This window comes from Epinephelus lanceolatus, chromosome 1, assembly GCF_041903045.1.
Source record: "Epinephelus lanceolatus isolate andai-2023 chromosome 1, ASM4190304v1, whole genome shotgun sequence".
Lineage (NCBI taxonomy): Eukaryota > Metazoa > Chordata > Actinopteri > Perciformes > Serranidae > Epinephelus > Epinephelus lanceolatus.
Window position 1 is genome coordinate 1,281,224 of NC_135734.1, and position 16,627 is coordinate 1,297,850.

The following is a 16,627-nucleotide window of genomic DNA, read 5'->3' on the forward strand; positions in this document are numbered from 1 at the left end:
AGCATGTCAGTGATCTTTCCATTTGATTCCTGGTGTCCAAATTATATGAAAACATTGATGTATTTGTCTTTGTATGTTGTCTGGTTCATAAGTTATGAAAATCAGTGTTTTTCGCCATTAGCATGGACATCAATTCAAGACGGCAGCCAAACAATCCCCAAGGGCCATGGGCTGACCATGGCAACAAGAAAATGAGAAAAAATGCCATGCAGGTGCATGGGGCCCTATTTCTCCTGCTAGACTAGAGAGAATGGAGCCAGATGCACACAACAGGGGATCTAGCCTCCTTTCCTCACACCAGCATTGGAGGCAGTGGTGGACCCCACTCTTACTGCCTGGATGACCTGCACAACCTACACAACCTCCTCAACCAGTCCCTTTCAGGAGCCAAGCCTGGAGAGGTCAAGCTTATCTTCCAAGAGGACCCCCAGATATTTGTAGGTGTGCACCACCTCATTGTCCTCCACCTGTATGGAGACTGGTTGATGGGGTGACCTCTGTCTTCTGAAATCCACCACCATCTCCTTGGTTTTGTCTGTGTTCAGGTGGAGACAGCACTTACTGCACCAGTCCCTGAAGGCATCCACAAGGTCCATGTGCTCCTGCTCCTGATCACTCCTGCTACAAGCCACAATAGCTGTAACATCAGAGTATTTTTGTATGTGGCAGGACTCTTGAGTATTAAACACACTTGAAAAGTCAAGGAAAACGATCCTCACACAACATCCTGGCTCCTCCAAGTAGATGTGGGCCCGATGCAGCATGTAAAGAACTGCATCTTCCACTCCCATGTGCTCCTGATAGGCAAACTGGAGGGAGTCCACAGCATCAGTGACCTCTGACTTCAGGAAACAGAGGACCAGGTGCTCCAGGGTCCATAATGTGTGATGATAAGGCCACCGGTAGGTAGCCATTAAACTCGGCTGAACGTCCCACTTTGGGCATCAGTACGAGACAGGATGTTTTCCACTGCACCGAGACTTTACCTGTTTGAAGACTCTTGTTAAAGAGCCACCGGAGTAGCTGGGCTGCACAGTCTTTCGGGAGCCTTGGACACACTCCATCCAGGCCCGCAGCTTTCCCTGAATGCAGTCTCCTGGGCGCCGCCCTCACCTTGTCTGCTGTAAAGGACAATGATAGTTGGCCGTGAGTGGTAGATGTCGTAGCTGTAGCTATGGTAGTGGGGAAGGCCTACTTCCAGGAGACAGTGGAGCAGGAGCAGCAGCAGGTGACACTGTGAAAGGGGGGATGGATGCAGGGGTAGGGTGAACAAAGCCCCCTTCATCAAACCTGTTAAAAAACAGGTTGAAGTTGTTGGCTTTGTCCACATCACCATCCATAACCTGGCTGTTCTTTTTTGAATAGACTGTGATGTTCTTCATTCCCTTCCTCACCTCTCTGATACTGTTCTGCTGCAGCTTACTCTCCACCTTTCTTTTGTAGTCCACCTTTGCCTGTCTTAGTCTCCCCTTCAGCTCATGCTTAACCTCCCTGAGCCTCTCCTTGTCCCCTTGCTTGAACGCCAGCTTTTTCTGGTTGAGGAGCTGCTTAATATTATTTCTGACCCAGGGTTTATTGTTGGGGAAGCAGCGTACAGTCTTTACTGGCATCACAGTGTCCCTACAAAAGTTTATATAATCTGTTAAAATATCCACCCTACTGTCCATGTCCATGCTGTTGTCCTGTGGCTGCAGTAGTACAGTCCAGTCTGTACATTCAATACAGTCTGAGAGACTCACTGGTCTCTGGGGACGGTTTCCTGACTGAGCGGATGGTAACAGGCAACTTTAATACACAGGCTTTGTATGTAGGCTGGAGAGAGACCAGATTATGATCTGATCTGCCAAGAGGTGGTAGGGCAGAGGCACTGTAGGCGTCCTTGGCATTTCCATACAATAAAATTTAGTGTCTTATTCTCCCTGGTGAGACAGTCCACATGCTGCACAAACCCAGTCAGATGGGAGGAGAGAGTAGTGTTGTTAAAATCCTCCGTTATTGCAATGAATGCACTAGGGTGCTGGGTCTGAATCCTAGCAACAGTTTCATGGATGACGTCATCCATGCCACTGCCGTTGCTACTCTCGGTGGAATGTAAACAATAATGGCGACTATGTGCGAAAACTCCCATGGCACATAATGCGGTCTAAGATCAACTGCCAACAGTTCCAAATCCTGACACCAGATCTTGTCCTTCACTCTGATACATCCAGGATGACACCATTTATTGTTCACAAGTGGGATCAGTCCCCCACCTCTGTTTTTTTACCGCTCGCCTCTGCATCCCTGTCCGCTCACACAGTAGAGAAGCCCGGTAGATTCACACAGAGTCAGGCACATTGTCATTCAGCCACGTTTCCATGAAGCACATAAACACTACACTCCCTGTATAGTCACCGGGTCCTCAGCAGTCCCAGCAGCTTGTCACATTTGTTTGATAAAGAGTTTACATTCCCCATAATGACCGACGGCAGGAAAGGCTTGTATCTCCACCTCCTAGCCTTTAACTTCGCTCCTGCTCTGCAGCCTCGAAATGGCTTCCTCAGCTCCTCAACACACTCAAACAAAGCCAAATTCAGTAATGATGAATCCGGTGAGGAAGGAAGAGGGAAATGCTCTTGAGGAATGTAATCTGTTTAAAGAAAAAAAAGTCACATGTCCAACATAAGTATCAACAGGACATTACGACATTGCCGGCGTTCACGCAGCATGGGGGGGGCAATGATGCAGCAAGACTATTCAATGTCATTGATCTCGAGCTCCTGCTCACCTTCATGGCAGCGAAGCATCTGGAGTGATCCCACCGCTGCTGGCGTTTAAACTAGGCCAGCGCCAAGCTGGACTTGCAGGCTGGTGGCTGCTGAACGCTGCTCTCTGCCTGGGCTGCACCAAGGAACTGACAAGGTTCTTGAAATGGCGACTCCATCCATTGTGGAAGCTGCTCAGTGTGCTACTTGCCATCGCTGAAGAGAAAAAGGATGTTGGAAGCAGGAATCTTTCTCCCCTTATACTGTGGGGTCCACATATATTAGGGCAGGGACATCGTGATTGGCTGGCTCAGTTTATGCTTTTCTCAGCATGAGTATGTGGGCTGTGATTAGAGGAGTATTACTGAAAGAGTCCAATAGAGGACAGAGCCTGTGTGAGATAAAACTGTACATTTCCTGTGAAAATGGAAGTGTATTTAGAGAAGACATAATGCATTAATAGGTGTAAATTGACACGGACAGTCAACAACAGATGCAGGAGGATACCTAACGTGTAATATGCAGACATGAACCACACTGACAAAGCACCAGTATTTAATGAGTTGGTGAGATGAGAACACACTGCTCATACACACTTCTTTACAGTTGACACTGGGCTTCTTCAATTCAATTCAATTCAATTTTATTTATAAAGCCCAATATCACAAATCACAATTTGCCTCACAGGGCTTTACAGCATACGACATCCCTCTGTCCTTAAGACCCTCACAGCGGATAAGGAAAAACTCCCCCAAAAAAAAAACCCTTTAACGGGGGAAAAAAAAAGTAGAAACCTCAGGAAGAGCAACTGAGGAGGGATCCCTCTTCCAGGACGGACAGACGTGCAATAGATGTCGTACAGAACAGATCAGCATAATAAATTAACAGTAATCCATATGACACAATGAGACAGAGAGAGAGAGAGAGAGAGAGAGAGAGAGAGAGAGAGAGAGAGAGAGAGAGAGAGAGAGAGAGAGATGCAGGTAATGACAGTAGCTTACAACAACATTAATGAAAGTAATAATATTATAGTTATAGTTCTGGCTACTGTGGTACAATATGTTGAAAGTATGTATTAATATCAGACAGTATACTTGTGTGACAATAGTCATATGTGTATAATAACAGTAGAAGTATGACTAATGACTAATGATGGCAGCAGCAGCAGGAGGCATCTGGCAGGACCACGGCAGCAGCACAACCACACACGTCACACTGTCCAGGCACCGCTGCGGTATGAGTTATTCTGAGAGACAGTGGAGCACAAAGGCTCCGGAGAAGAAGCCGAGTTAGTGACATCCAGAATGGCCGAGTTAGCAAGATGCAGTAATAGGATGAGAGTGAGAGAGAGAGAGAGAGAGAGAGAGAGAGAGAGAGGGAGAGAGAGGGAGCCCGGTGTATTATAGGGGGTCCTCCGGCAGACTAGGCCTAAGTCAGCCTAACTAGGGGCTGGTACAGGGCAAGCCTGAGCCAGCCCTAACTATAAGCTTTATCAAAGAGGAAAGTCTTAAGTCTAGTCTTAAATGTGGAGACGGTGTCTGCCTCCCGGACCGTAACAGGAAGATGATTCCACAGGAGAGGAGCCTGATAGCTGAAGGCTCTGGCTCCTGATCTGCTTTTGGAGACTTTAGGGACCACGAGTAACCCTGCGTTCTCAGAGCGCAGTGTTCTGGTGGGATAATATGGCACTATGAGCTCTCTAAGATATGACGGAGCTTGACCATTTAGAGCTTTATAAGTTAACAGTAGGATTTTAAATTCAATTCTGGATTTTACAGGGAGCCAGTGCAGAGAAGCTAAAACAGGAGAAATATGATCTCATTTCTTAGTTCCTGTTAGTACACGAGCTGCTGCATTCTGAATTAGCTGGAGAGTTTTTAAGGACTTACTAGAGCTACCTGATAATAGAGAATTACAGTAATCCAGCCTTGAGGTAACAAAAGCGTGGACCAATTTTTCTGCATCTTTTCGGGTCAGGATAGGCCTAATTTTCGCAATATTACGCAGATGAAAAAATGCAGTCCGTGAGGTTTGTTTTAAATGAGAATTAAAAGACAAATCTTGATCAAATGTTACTCCGAGGTTTCTTACGGTAGTGCTAGAGGCCAGAGCAATGCCATCTGGAGAAACTATGTCATCAGATAAAGAGTCTCTGAGTTGTTTGGGGCCAAGAACAATAACTTCAGTTTTGTCTGAATTTAACATCAGGAAATTGGTGCTCATCCAATTTTTTATGTCTTTAAGGCAGTTATGGAGTTTAGTTAATTGATTACTTTCTTCTGGCTTCATCGATAAATACAACTGTGTATCATCCGCATAACAATGGAAATTTATAGAGTGATTTCTAATGATGTTACCTAAAGGAAGCATATATAGAGTAAATAGGATTGGTCCGAGCACAGAACCTTGCGGAACTCCAAAACAAACTTTGGTACGTAAGGATGATTCATTATGAACGTCAACAAATTGAAAACGATCAGATAAATAAGATTTAAACCAGCTTAGTGCTGAACCTTTTAGGCCAATTAAGTGATCCAGTCTCTGCAGTAGAATTTGATGGTCAATTGTGTCAAACGCCACACTAAGATCTAATAAAACAAGAACAGAGACGAGTCCTTTGTCTGAAGCAATCAGAAGGTCATTTGTAATTTTAACTAGAGCTGTCTCAGTGCTATGATGCACTCTAAATCCTGAGTGAAATTCCTCAAATAAATTATTATCCTGGAGAAAATCACACAGCTGGTCTGCGACTACTTTCTCAAGGATCTTTGACATAAAGGGAAGATTAGATATTGGTCTATATTGGGCGGGACACTGGGTGAGACTACTGCAAACAGAGACCGGCGGCTGCATCAGAGCCAGAGTAGCCAATTTATCAATTAATTTATTTTATTTGTTAACGGATTTTTTAAAAAGAAAAAGAATATCAAGTGACAGTTAATGCTGATATTATGATGGGCTGCCAGAAATAGATAAATGAATGGGAAACAGTACCATCACATGCCACACTCAACATCATTCTGAGTCCGTCCCTCTCTTCCCCTTTCTATATATCTCCTCTGTGTTCATCCTGTAACTTCTCCTCAATGTCTTTCCTCCATCCCCTCCTCCACACTGTCTTTTGTCTCTGCTTTTCTTTCTCTACAATGGGACTGTTGCTGTAGTTGCAAAGGACGTGTGTGTGTGTGTGTGTGTGTGTGTGTGAGAAAGGGAGAGAGAGAGAGACAGCAAGAGAGAGAGCGAGGGAGAGAGAGAGTACTTAACCTTTTAATCCTCATCACATGGATGCCTTTAGCAAATTAAAAAACAAGATACATTTGAGTATGTGCAGAACAGCAGTTGACTTTGTTCATTTTCTATAATTACACAAGGTATTGTGTAATTGTATTGTATTGTGTATTATTCTACAATTTTGTGGCTTGTGACTGAAAGTGACACACATACGCACGCTCTTGCACCTTAAAACCACTGGCCTTACGTGCTGACTTGCTGCAGTAAGCATGTTGGGTCATTTACGGTGCTTCTGTGATAGTCACTGGTAGCATCTTTGTGCTGCCCTTGTGAAGTTAACCAAGTTGGTTTCATTAAATTCTTAATTACAGCTGCTAAACACCTGCTGTACATTTTAACTATACTAGTTCTGCTCTTTTCTTCGTTTGGCAACATTCTTGCAAATCCCAGTTGTTTACACACCATTAGCTCTGTTAGCTACTTTAGCTTAGCAGCTAATCATGGCTTCTCTCTCTCCCTCTTACCCTCTTGCTCTCTCTTGCTCAGTGTTTCAAATGTTTAGCTATTCCTCCGCCAGTGATACTGTAATAATATACTAGGCTGACCAAACGTCCTCTTTTGCCCGGACATGTCCACTTTTCACGTCCCATCCGGGGCGCCCAGGGGTTTTTTATAAACTAATGATTATGTCCGGTTTTCCGTTTGTTTGTGTGTGTGTGTGTGTTAGAGTGCGGCAAGGGCAGCATATTTCTGTCTGAACCCGAACCGAGCCCGACATTATTTAATGACCAAAGCACTTTGTTTGTGTCACACAGTGGTTACAGGCTATTTAACAGGCCGGGCGTGCGCCGTAGGTGCTCAGCTGCAGAGAGGGAGACCTCTGTGTTTGAGACGGGAGCGGGAGGCGGGAGGTCCGACACTTCTAGCGAGAGGAGAGGGAGAAATAAAACAAAATAAGATAAAATAGGAAAAACCTGTCTCCCTCTTTTATTTTATTTTCAGCATTTAATCATGGCGGAGGCAGGCGACCAGAGGTCCAAGACTTCCAGCGAGGAGAGAGATAGAAACAAACAGCCAATGTGTGTGTGTGTTGTGTTCAGGTGTTGTCACGTAAATAACAGTGCCCAAGCAATAAACAGGACAGACAATAGGATTTTATTTATTTTTACACTACATTTTCACTGAAAGCTGACCGAATCCAACCCGAGCCCGAATACAATTTATAGCTACATTTTTGACCAAACCCGGCCGACCCGTTGGGTACCGTCGGGCTCGGATCGCCACACTCTAGTGTGTGTATGTGTCCCCTTTTAGGGCCTATCTGAATTTCTGTCTTTGAGAGATATTATTTTGTAATATAACTGAATTTTCAATCCATACATATAAATTTTAAATATATTAAAATGATAAGGCATCTTTGAGTAAAATGCGAGTATCATTTAAGTAGGCTATGTCGTGGCCGGCCGAGTGTCCCCTTTTTTTGAAATCAAAATATGGTCACCCGATAATATACATGGAATAAATATAGTTTATTTGTTATGTTGGAGGTAAGTCTTAGTGAATTGGAAGTGTGACTCCACTGTATGGAAAGTCACTCATTGGCTGCTGCAGTTTGCTATCCCCCTTGAGCCAGTGTGGAACCTTGTGCAGCTGGTAGGCTGGGTAACTGTCCAAGGGAAGCTTAGCTCTAGTTTAAGCCAACTAAGCCACCCACCACCCATTATTATTCATCAAAATTAAAACAAACTTCAGGTACAAAGCTCATCTCAGTTTTTTTAAACTAGAATTACAACCTTGTGGTTGTAAGCCTCCATATACCAGTCAAGGTTCTCTTAGAGTTTACATCCATATCTTCTCCCCAGCAGCACAGAGGATCTATACAATCAGCATAGTTTCAAGGTGGACAGATTAATGTCACCGATTCAGTATCTGACCAAATGTCTCCCCTTCTGCACCTGAGATATAATGTCGAGTAATGACCAGAAAAGTGTTTTATGCAGAACATTATGATGTCATGGTGACGCTGACTTTTGGCCTTTTGGATAGAAAATGTAATCACTTCATCATTTTATTCTATTTGGCATTTGTGTGACACTTTGTCATGATTAACATATAAATTCTTGAGTTATGGCCAAAAATATGTGATGTGAAGTCACTCTGACCTTGACCTTTGACCCTCAACCACCAGATTCTGATCAGTTTATTCTTCAGTCCAAGTGGACGATTGTGTCAAATTTGAATAAGTTACCTGACAGTGAGCTTGAGATATTCCATCTATGAGAATGAGACGAATGCTAAGTCACAGTAACCTTGACTTTAGTTCATCTGTGAGTGCCCATGAACGTTTGCGCTAAATTTGAAGAAATTCCCTCAAGGCATTCTTACATTCACAAGAATGGAACAGACAGATGGATGGATGGACAACCTGAAAACAAAATGCCTCCAGCTATGGCTATTGCAGGCACGGAGGCATAAAAAGGTAATAGTTAGTGCAGCAGAAGCTGATATTTAATCCCTAATATGGGTTTTTTAAATGTCAGACTCCCCCAGGTTTTAATGCAATACTTCTATTAATACTTTGTTGACTTCATGAGGTAAGTCTGATGACATCACTATGACATCGTCATGGTTATCTGACATGACAAAGACATTATGTTTTCACATGCTAAGCAGAACTCCTCATGATGAGAAACTGGTCTTTGCATGTAAACTCAGTGGAATGTCCCTTGAGATTTGTTCAGCTTCACTCCCAAATTCACCTTCACTCCCAATGAAAGCCAACTGTTGCATTGCCTCATGTCGTCTGTGTCTCCACCAGAAAGTTGCACAAGGATACACTGCAAAGACTACAGTCGACGGCTAACCAGCAGAGTTGGGTATAAGAGTTACTGTGCGTTCCCACCAAAAGATTCATGAGCGTCATAAGCAGCCAGCAGCCGTTCATTTTCAATGAACACTCGCGACGAAGAGCGTCAATCGTGTCGGCTGCAGCGAGCGACCCCGAGCAGCGTGATGCCAGCGACCTGAGCGTCAAGCTGAAGTTGAGAGAAGCTGAACTTTATGCAAATGAGCAGCACCACCGCCGAAACAGCAGCGAGCAGCAGCCAGTTGCAGACCGTGAATATTCTCAAGGCGGGACAGTGAAAGAAAGAAAGAAAGAAAGAGATCTTCTGCAGCGCAGCTTGAAAGCCCCGCCTCTTGGCAGCCCCACCTCTTGGCAGCCTTCTGCGAGCCCTGCCAGAGCTGCCAGGCAGCGCGATGCCAGCGACCTGAGCGACCGCTGGCGATTTTGAATCTTTTGGTGTGAATGCACAGTTAGAGTACTTTGATTACTTTTTGCAGTAACGAGTAACCTAACACGTTAGTTTGCTGTTTGAGTAATCAAATACTTGAGTACATTTTCAAACAAGCCATCAGTTACTTTTAGAACGCTGGTCCTTCAGCTCCGAAACAGCAACGACTGTCTTTTGGTTCAGTCCGAAAGAAGTCATGAAGCTTGTCGCTCGCTACGTGGTAGAAGAAATGCTGCTGTTGTCTACGGTGGAGTCTAAAACATTCCGCAGGATCCTTCAGTAAAATACCCACGACTCAATAGATGGAGGAGGACTCGCTGACAGATAGGTCTGACTCAGGAGGACTTGCATTATGCCTGGTACACACTACACGACTTTTCTGCCCGCTCTGAAAGTCACTATGTCACATTACACGATTGTGGAGTTATAAAATTGTGCCGTGACTTGGCCGACAGACATGACACACTACACGATAGTACTCACCAATTATCCCCAGTCGTCTTTCACGGCGTGTGTGATATCGAGTTATTCTTGTCCTGTTTTTATTGTACTATTATTTCAGTCACTGTCTGTTCATGCGCCAGCTGAAATGTTGTTGTAGTCACCTAAAAGCATCAGCAGATGGCAGGAGCTTCATTTGAAGCACCGTACAGTATGCAAACATTCATGCTAATGTATCCTCCACAACCAAGTTCCTACAAATGTTTCACAATAAAAGCCTATTTAGAAAATGGAGGGATTCTCTCAAGGTTATAAGGGGCTTTTAATTTGAAACAAATTCAGGAAGTGTTGAGTTTGAAATGATGGCGCGATGTGTTAACTTTATAAAGACAATGGGAGCAGATAAAAAGTAAATATATAAAAACACAGGGATTAATTTTTTTTTTTTTTTCCTGTGAATATGGCAGTTTATTTTGAAAAGACACAATGCATGTGACAAGCATAAAGTGACATGCTATTCCTAAGTGTCCAAAACCTTTTTTTTTTTTTTTTTTTCTCCTACTTGTCTGCATTGGTCTTCATAGCTTAGTGCCACTAAAGGGTGTAAGCTTCTTGTGAAGATTGATGCACTGTTAATCTTGCAGTCAAGTATTTTATACCCATAATGCGTGGTTGTGACCGTCACCCACCCTCCCTGGAGACTAGCCTAACAGCCTTTATTGGAAAAACTTCCTAATATGAGTCAGAGAGGGCCGTGATACACCAAAGTGTGTCAAGGGGAAAGTAAGGAAACAAGCAAGGGGGAGGGGGCAGGTGCTTAAGTCCTGAGTTATATAGTGACAGTGCATGCGGAGAAGAAGAAGGAAAAACAAACAAACAAATAAACAAACAAACAAAAAAAAAAACGGGAGAAACAGGCAGTGTAGCTGATGTATTGTGGCCTTGAGGTCGTTGTGCTCCATGCAGATTATCAAAAATAAACATATACATGTCTACTATACTGTACTGAAAAACAAAAACAAAAGAGAAGTCTATACTGAACACCAAAAATGTGAGAGTCTTGGTGGAGGAGGAAAGCCCGATTGCAGAGAAGAGTTGCCAGCACGGTGTGGTAGGTTTGAGAGGCAAGTGGGCCCCTTTGGAGTGATCCCATCGGTTCTTTGCAATGCGTCACGGAGCTGAAGTATCGAACATGCATGCGTGTATTTGAACCCTCCCAATGTGTTTATGTAAACCATCACCAGGGTCCAGGGCCTGCCCTGCGGGGGAAGGGGGGCGGTATGGCCGCAGAGGCAGCAGGACACCACGCAGGCCCAAGGACCCAGGGCGGCAATGGCCGGCACCCCCAGAGAGCCAGAGACACACCCCAGACAGGCGGGGCAGGAGGGCCCGCCCACCCACCGCCTGACGCGGGGCACATGGAACCTGTTCCCATCTGTCCCACAAGATGTAGGTGTATGTGGTGCTTTAAAATTGGAGAACAGATAAGGATGGGCCGGGGGGCAGCATGGAGGGCTACCGGACACCACTGTCCCATAGCCTGCCCCATCATGAAGCCCCCCAATCCATCAGTGGTCTGCACCTTGAAGAGTGAGTGTATGTGGTGCATTAAAACTGTGGAATGTGTGGTGAGTGAACTAAATGTGGTTTAGGAGGCCAGGCCAGTGTAGGCCCGGCCTGAGGGTTGGAGGGATGGATGGGAGGGGCTAGAAGGTGGCGCCAACCAGACCCCGGCGCCACGAGACCCCCAGCGCCCATGGACAGCGGGCCAGGCGGGCCCCAAGGAAACCCAACGGGCCCCCACCCAACCCCGCCCCCCAAGCAACTGCAGCGTCAGGCCCCCGCAATGGTCCCGACCTGGGCCACACCGCCCGCAGCAAATCGACCCCCAGCAGAAGGACAAGGCGCGCCACCAGGGTGCACGGACGACGGGCCCCACCCAGCCCCCCCGAACCCCGAAGCGCAGGAGCACAGGCCAACCCACAACCCCGCCAGTACCCCCCCAGACTGCCACAGACCCAAACCCTTATCTGCTGCGAGGGTCCAAAGGACAGAGGGATGTTGTATGCTGTAAAGCCCTGTGAGACACATTGTGATTTGTGATATTGGGCTTTATAGATAAAATTGATTGATTGATTGATGCTAATGACAGTACTCAGCGGGTTGACAAAGTGCCTCTGCTGTTTCACATCATCATTTTCCCCTTTTACTCCGTGTGATAACATCCCTAGAGGAAATACTAAAAACTCTGGGATGTTGTTGCCCTACAGTTGTCTATGGCAGCAGATCGTTCTGTGTTTCTACTGGTCAAAGTGACGGCTGTGATGGGAGAATTGGATCTCAGTGAAGGGCATGTGGTCCATAACTTTAATTTTGGAGACAAAAAAATGTAGGCTTAGCGCCCTGTGGTCCAATGCCCAATAGGAAATGTAGAATACTCAAAAGCACTTTAAAAATACTTGAGTTACTTTTCTCAGGGAGTAACATTGGAAGTACTTTAAAGGTACCTGAGTTACTTTTCTCAGGGAGTAACTTTGCAATTTAACTGGTTACTTTTCAAAAAAATAACACAGTAAAGTACTTTGATTACTTTTAAAGTAACCCTTACCCAACTCTGCTAACCAGCATGTATGCTCTGCACTTGCATGTGAGAAAAAACCTCTCCACACCAGCATATCGTGTCAGTCTATAATCCTCATTCAAAAAGGGAAACAGGAAGAGCGTCTCGATGCTACTTAGCCAATTAGCATATTATAGCCAACAAGTTTGTTTTGGTCTCATTCTCTCTGGGCTTTAGTGCTTTGTTTACTTTCCTCACTTCTATTTCTCTTCTCATGCACTAAGCTGAACTGCCAATCAGAGTAATTTCATTCACCAGCTGTCGCCAGACATATAGTACCACACATACTAGTGCGACAGATGCTCACCGATGCCCCAACATTGACCAACCTGTTGGCTTGGTTTGTCGGGGCCATAATGTGTAAAAAAAAAAAAAAACAGCAACAACAAAATTCACAACTACATGTCATTCAGTCTTTGATTCCATGTTTAAGACATGTTTTGACAGACTAGGAGACTGAGTCAGATAGAGCTGTTTGCAGTGTAGCATCAAATGTATGTTGGTCCATTTACACTAATCACAAACATGACATGGACATATGCACAGACTTACTGCTCAAACTCAAAGTGGCTTCAACTAAACATGGACTCAATGGGGGCGAATACTTCTACAAGCATTTATCATGTGTTTTCTGTTTGTAAATAATTTAGGTCAGTTTGTAGGTCGTTTTGATATTTTTATCTTACCCCTCAGTCTGTTTATTCTATGTTGTCAATACAGAAATCTGACTTAATACTTTGATAGAGCATGGCGCATGTACACGAAACACAAACGAACGTGCGCACGCGCATGCACACACACACACACACACACACACACACACACAATCATCAAGGTTTATACTCAATCTCTATATCAGGCTACATCTTCATCCTTTCTCACCTCTTGTGCACATACACACATACTGTCTGTATGTCCCCACAGACATACAGACACACACTGATGACAGAGTGGGATTGAAGGCATCAAAGCCCTCTTATCCTGCTTTGCCTGCCTGATCAGCTCTGCTGGGAGGATTGGAGTGGAATTGGCTGGGATTAGCTTAACACTGCCATGTGGCATTAAGCACATCACCCTGCCAAATGACATGCAGACACATCCACACATATGTGTGTAATGTTTCTGTACTCATATTTATGGTTCCTCCGTGGCTGCAGAATATAGAGTGAGAATATGTTAAAGTGTTATCAACAAAGGAGTGGCCATGTGCATGTGAAAGAGCTCCTGTTGGCCAAAATGTCTAAGTGCAGATGGTCGACAGGGGAGACAGCAGTGGAGAATCCCTCCTGTCTGTTTACTGTACTGAATATGCTATAAGTGTAGCTTTCTAACAATAGGTTGCTTGAGTAAACCACTTAAACACAGCAAACTGCTGTCAGATTGTTAAGAATTTTAAGTTGAATGGCATTAAATGCATAACAGAAATCAGTAACAATATGGTGAAGTCTAAATCCAGAGCCGTGCATTTTTGGACAGACAAGGAGACACAGTTCATGATGTGAAAACATGGAATGGCGACCTGTTCAAAAAAGTGGCAGAACAGCTGGACCATTCTTGATTGTTTGGTTTGTGACGTAATAGGTCAACTGGAAAAGGTCTAACAAGCTGATAGGGGGTATATCGCCACCTATAGTAGCGGAGTCGGATGTACTTTGGTCAATAATTTCTTTATTTAATTTTTTTAAAATTTTATATACTTTATTAATCCCTGAGGGGAAATTCAATTTTTTCACTCTGCATGAAGTGGAGAGATGTCAGAGTGGGGCTGCCCATGACAGGTGCTCCAAGCGGTTGGGGGATTCGATGCCTTGCGCAAGGGCACCTCGGCAGTGTCCAGGAGGTGAACTGGCACCTCACCAGCTACCAGTCCACACTCCATATTTTTTTGGTCCGGACGGGGACTTGAACAGGCGACCTCTGGTTCCCAACTCAAGTCCCTATGGACTGAGCTACTGCTCAGAGGAAATTGATTTTCCTCCCGTGCATGTTCACTGGGACAAGGACAATAGTCCAATTAAATGGCCTTGTCAAACTATAACTGTAGCTCCACTCAACTGTGCATGTAAACATAGTCAGTGTTTTCACCCAGGAGGAGTGTATAAGTGTGTAACCCATGCTAGTGGTGTTACTACCTGTCTCAGGTTGACTGCTGTTACTGGCCTATTGTTACTGATTGTTAGAATAGAGAGATATCAAAAGCAAAAGACTCTGATGCCAAATGTATCTTCTGAAGTAATATGGAAACTGCTTCATCCTTGTCACCCTGTATTAATCTTCCAGAACTCAGTCTCCACCTCATTCATTCCTCCTGTTATGCATCTGTGCAGTCTCAACCCAATCACCACAATAAAGGTCTGCATTGTACAATTTTGTAAATTACAAAAATGTAACACTTGTAAATTATAATGTAGTGGATATCTTGACACTTTATTTTCCTTCACATTACAACAACATTGTATTTAACATGTAGTATAAAACTATTTGGTTATGGTAAGGAAACCTCATGTACCTGCTTTTAGTGCCACAATGGCAGTGCAGCCAGCACACAGTGAAATGAGTGGGTCAAGCTCACTAGGGTTTAGGTAAGGTCAACATCCTTTCTTATTATGTGAAACCAAAGGTATTAGTATATACTGTGGCTTGCCAGAAGCTAGTACGGCTGTAAGGCCTAGTGATCATTAAGTCCCCTAGACTTGACAGCCAGTACTACCTGTCCTTATATAAGATAAACACTAATTATTGACCTGTGTAAGTTAGTCCAAATTTGAAGCACATGCTCTCCAGGTATATCTTTTAGCTAAATTAGGGGCGTGTCAATATGGATGGCAATATTAGTCTGCCACTCTGTCCATAACTCTGCTTCAGTCAGTGATTGCCATGGAGACACTGAGCGACAGGCTGCCAGTAGCCGGCTCAGGTGGCAGCAGCTGTTTGTCCATGGCGGCTGCTAAATGCACCCTGTCTGTCTTCACTGCTGCTGTTGCAATCATGATAAGGTGCACCTTAATGCTGATGATATGAGTCTGATCTGAGTCCTGTTGCTCACTGTGCTCTGAACAATAAAGCAGAAATCCACAAAATACAAATAACTACAGCAAATAATGAATACAAATTAAATGTCGACAAGAGGCTTTCATACCACCTGTCCAAAAACATGCAAATCCACAATCAATACATCAGTTCAGCCAACACATTAGTAATCATTGACTCAATAACTGATAAAGTATTTGTCAAATCAATATCAAAGCAGACTGAAGGGAGCACTGTTCAATTAGAGCAGAGAGTAAAGCAATGAACAAATTAATGTATTCTTGGCACACACACTCATACCGGACCAATGATTTGTGTTTACACTGGAATACACACTTATCGGTGGAAATGTTCACACACAATACAGTAAGCTTTAGTGGTGATTATAATGAGACAAGGAGCTAAACCCAAACACACAGAGGCACAAACATACACACAAACACACAGACGCACAGACACACACACACACACACACACACACACACACTAAGCATGCCACTTACCAGCCACGTCCCTGCTGCTGTCTCTCAACTGTGCATATATTCCAGCGTGTGTGTGTTTTGGTGAGTATGTTAGAGGACAGGGTTCTAACACACTATCCAGCCCTCAGTCAGAGCCATGGTAAACGTCATCATCAGCTAACAATAGATCCTGTTGGAAGGAGAGCTAAGCAAGCGGCTGGATGCAGGACAATAATAGGCAACCTCTCCTCAGGTAGGAATGGATGGAGGGAGGAAGGGATCTTACAGCGCATGCCTGGCAGAAAATCCCTGGGTATTATAACATCACATGACCACCTATCCTCCGTCAGTCGCAGAGCCAGTCAAGGAGATGAAAGCAAGGAGAGAAACAGGCAGAGAGAGGACACGAGTGAATGGGTGGAGGGGGGCGACGTCACAGTTGTGCACAATTCCTCCTTTTCATTACGGTGACAGAGACACAGGGAGGAGGCATGAGCCAATAAGACTTGAGGACCATCTGCTGGTTGAAACCCCTCCCTGAGCAGAAAAGCCAACACTAACAGAGGCAAACATGGAAAGGAGAGACAAAGGAAAAGCCCAGAGAGAGAAGCAAGAGATCAGCCTACAGACAGCAAGAGAAAAGGAATAAAAAAGTATTTAGCCTACTTTGTTTAAAATAAACACAGTGAAACGGAAAGGATATAAAAAGCAAGAAAATCTCAGTAGGTCACAGGCTTATATCAAAAAATCGATCGTATCATCTAGATGCAGAGAGGAGGTTGTATGTTTTCTGTTTGGGACAGGTGC

General features: G+C 44.5%; 1 protein-coding gene across 10 annotated transcripts in view; it reads right to left on the bottom strand.

The window, feature by feature from the left end:
* Positions 1-16,143, bottom strand: part of plekha6 (pleckstrin homology domain containing, family A member 6) — a 374,661-nt gene extending 358,518 nt beyond the window's left edge. For 6 of the 10 annotated variants that reach the window (XM_078166903.1, XM_078166583.1, XM_078166712.1 and 3 more), the window contains exon 1: positions 15,863-16,143. The gene's annotated coding sequence lies outside the window, so the exon portion shown is untranslated. The remainder of the gene's footprint in view (positions 1-15,862) is intronic. The other 4 variants (XM_078166943.1, XM_078167040.1, XM_078166958.1 and 1 more) reach the window with 1 other exon arrangement.
* Positions 16,144-16,627: the final 484 nt, after the last annotated feature.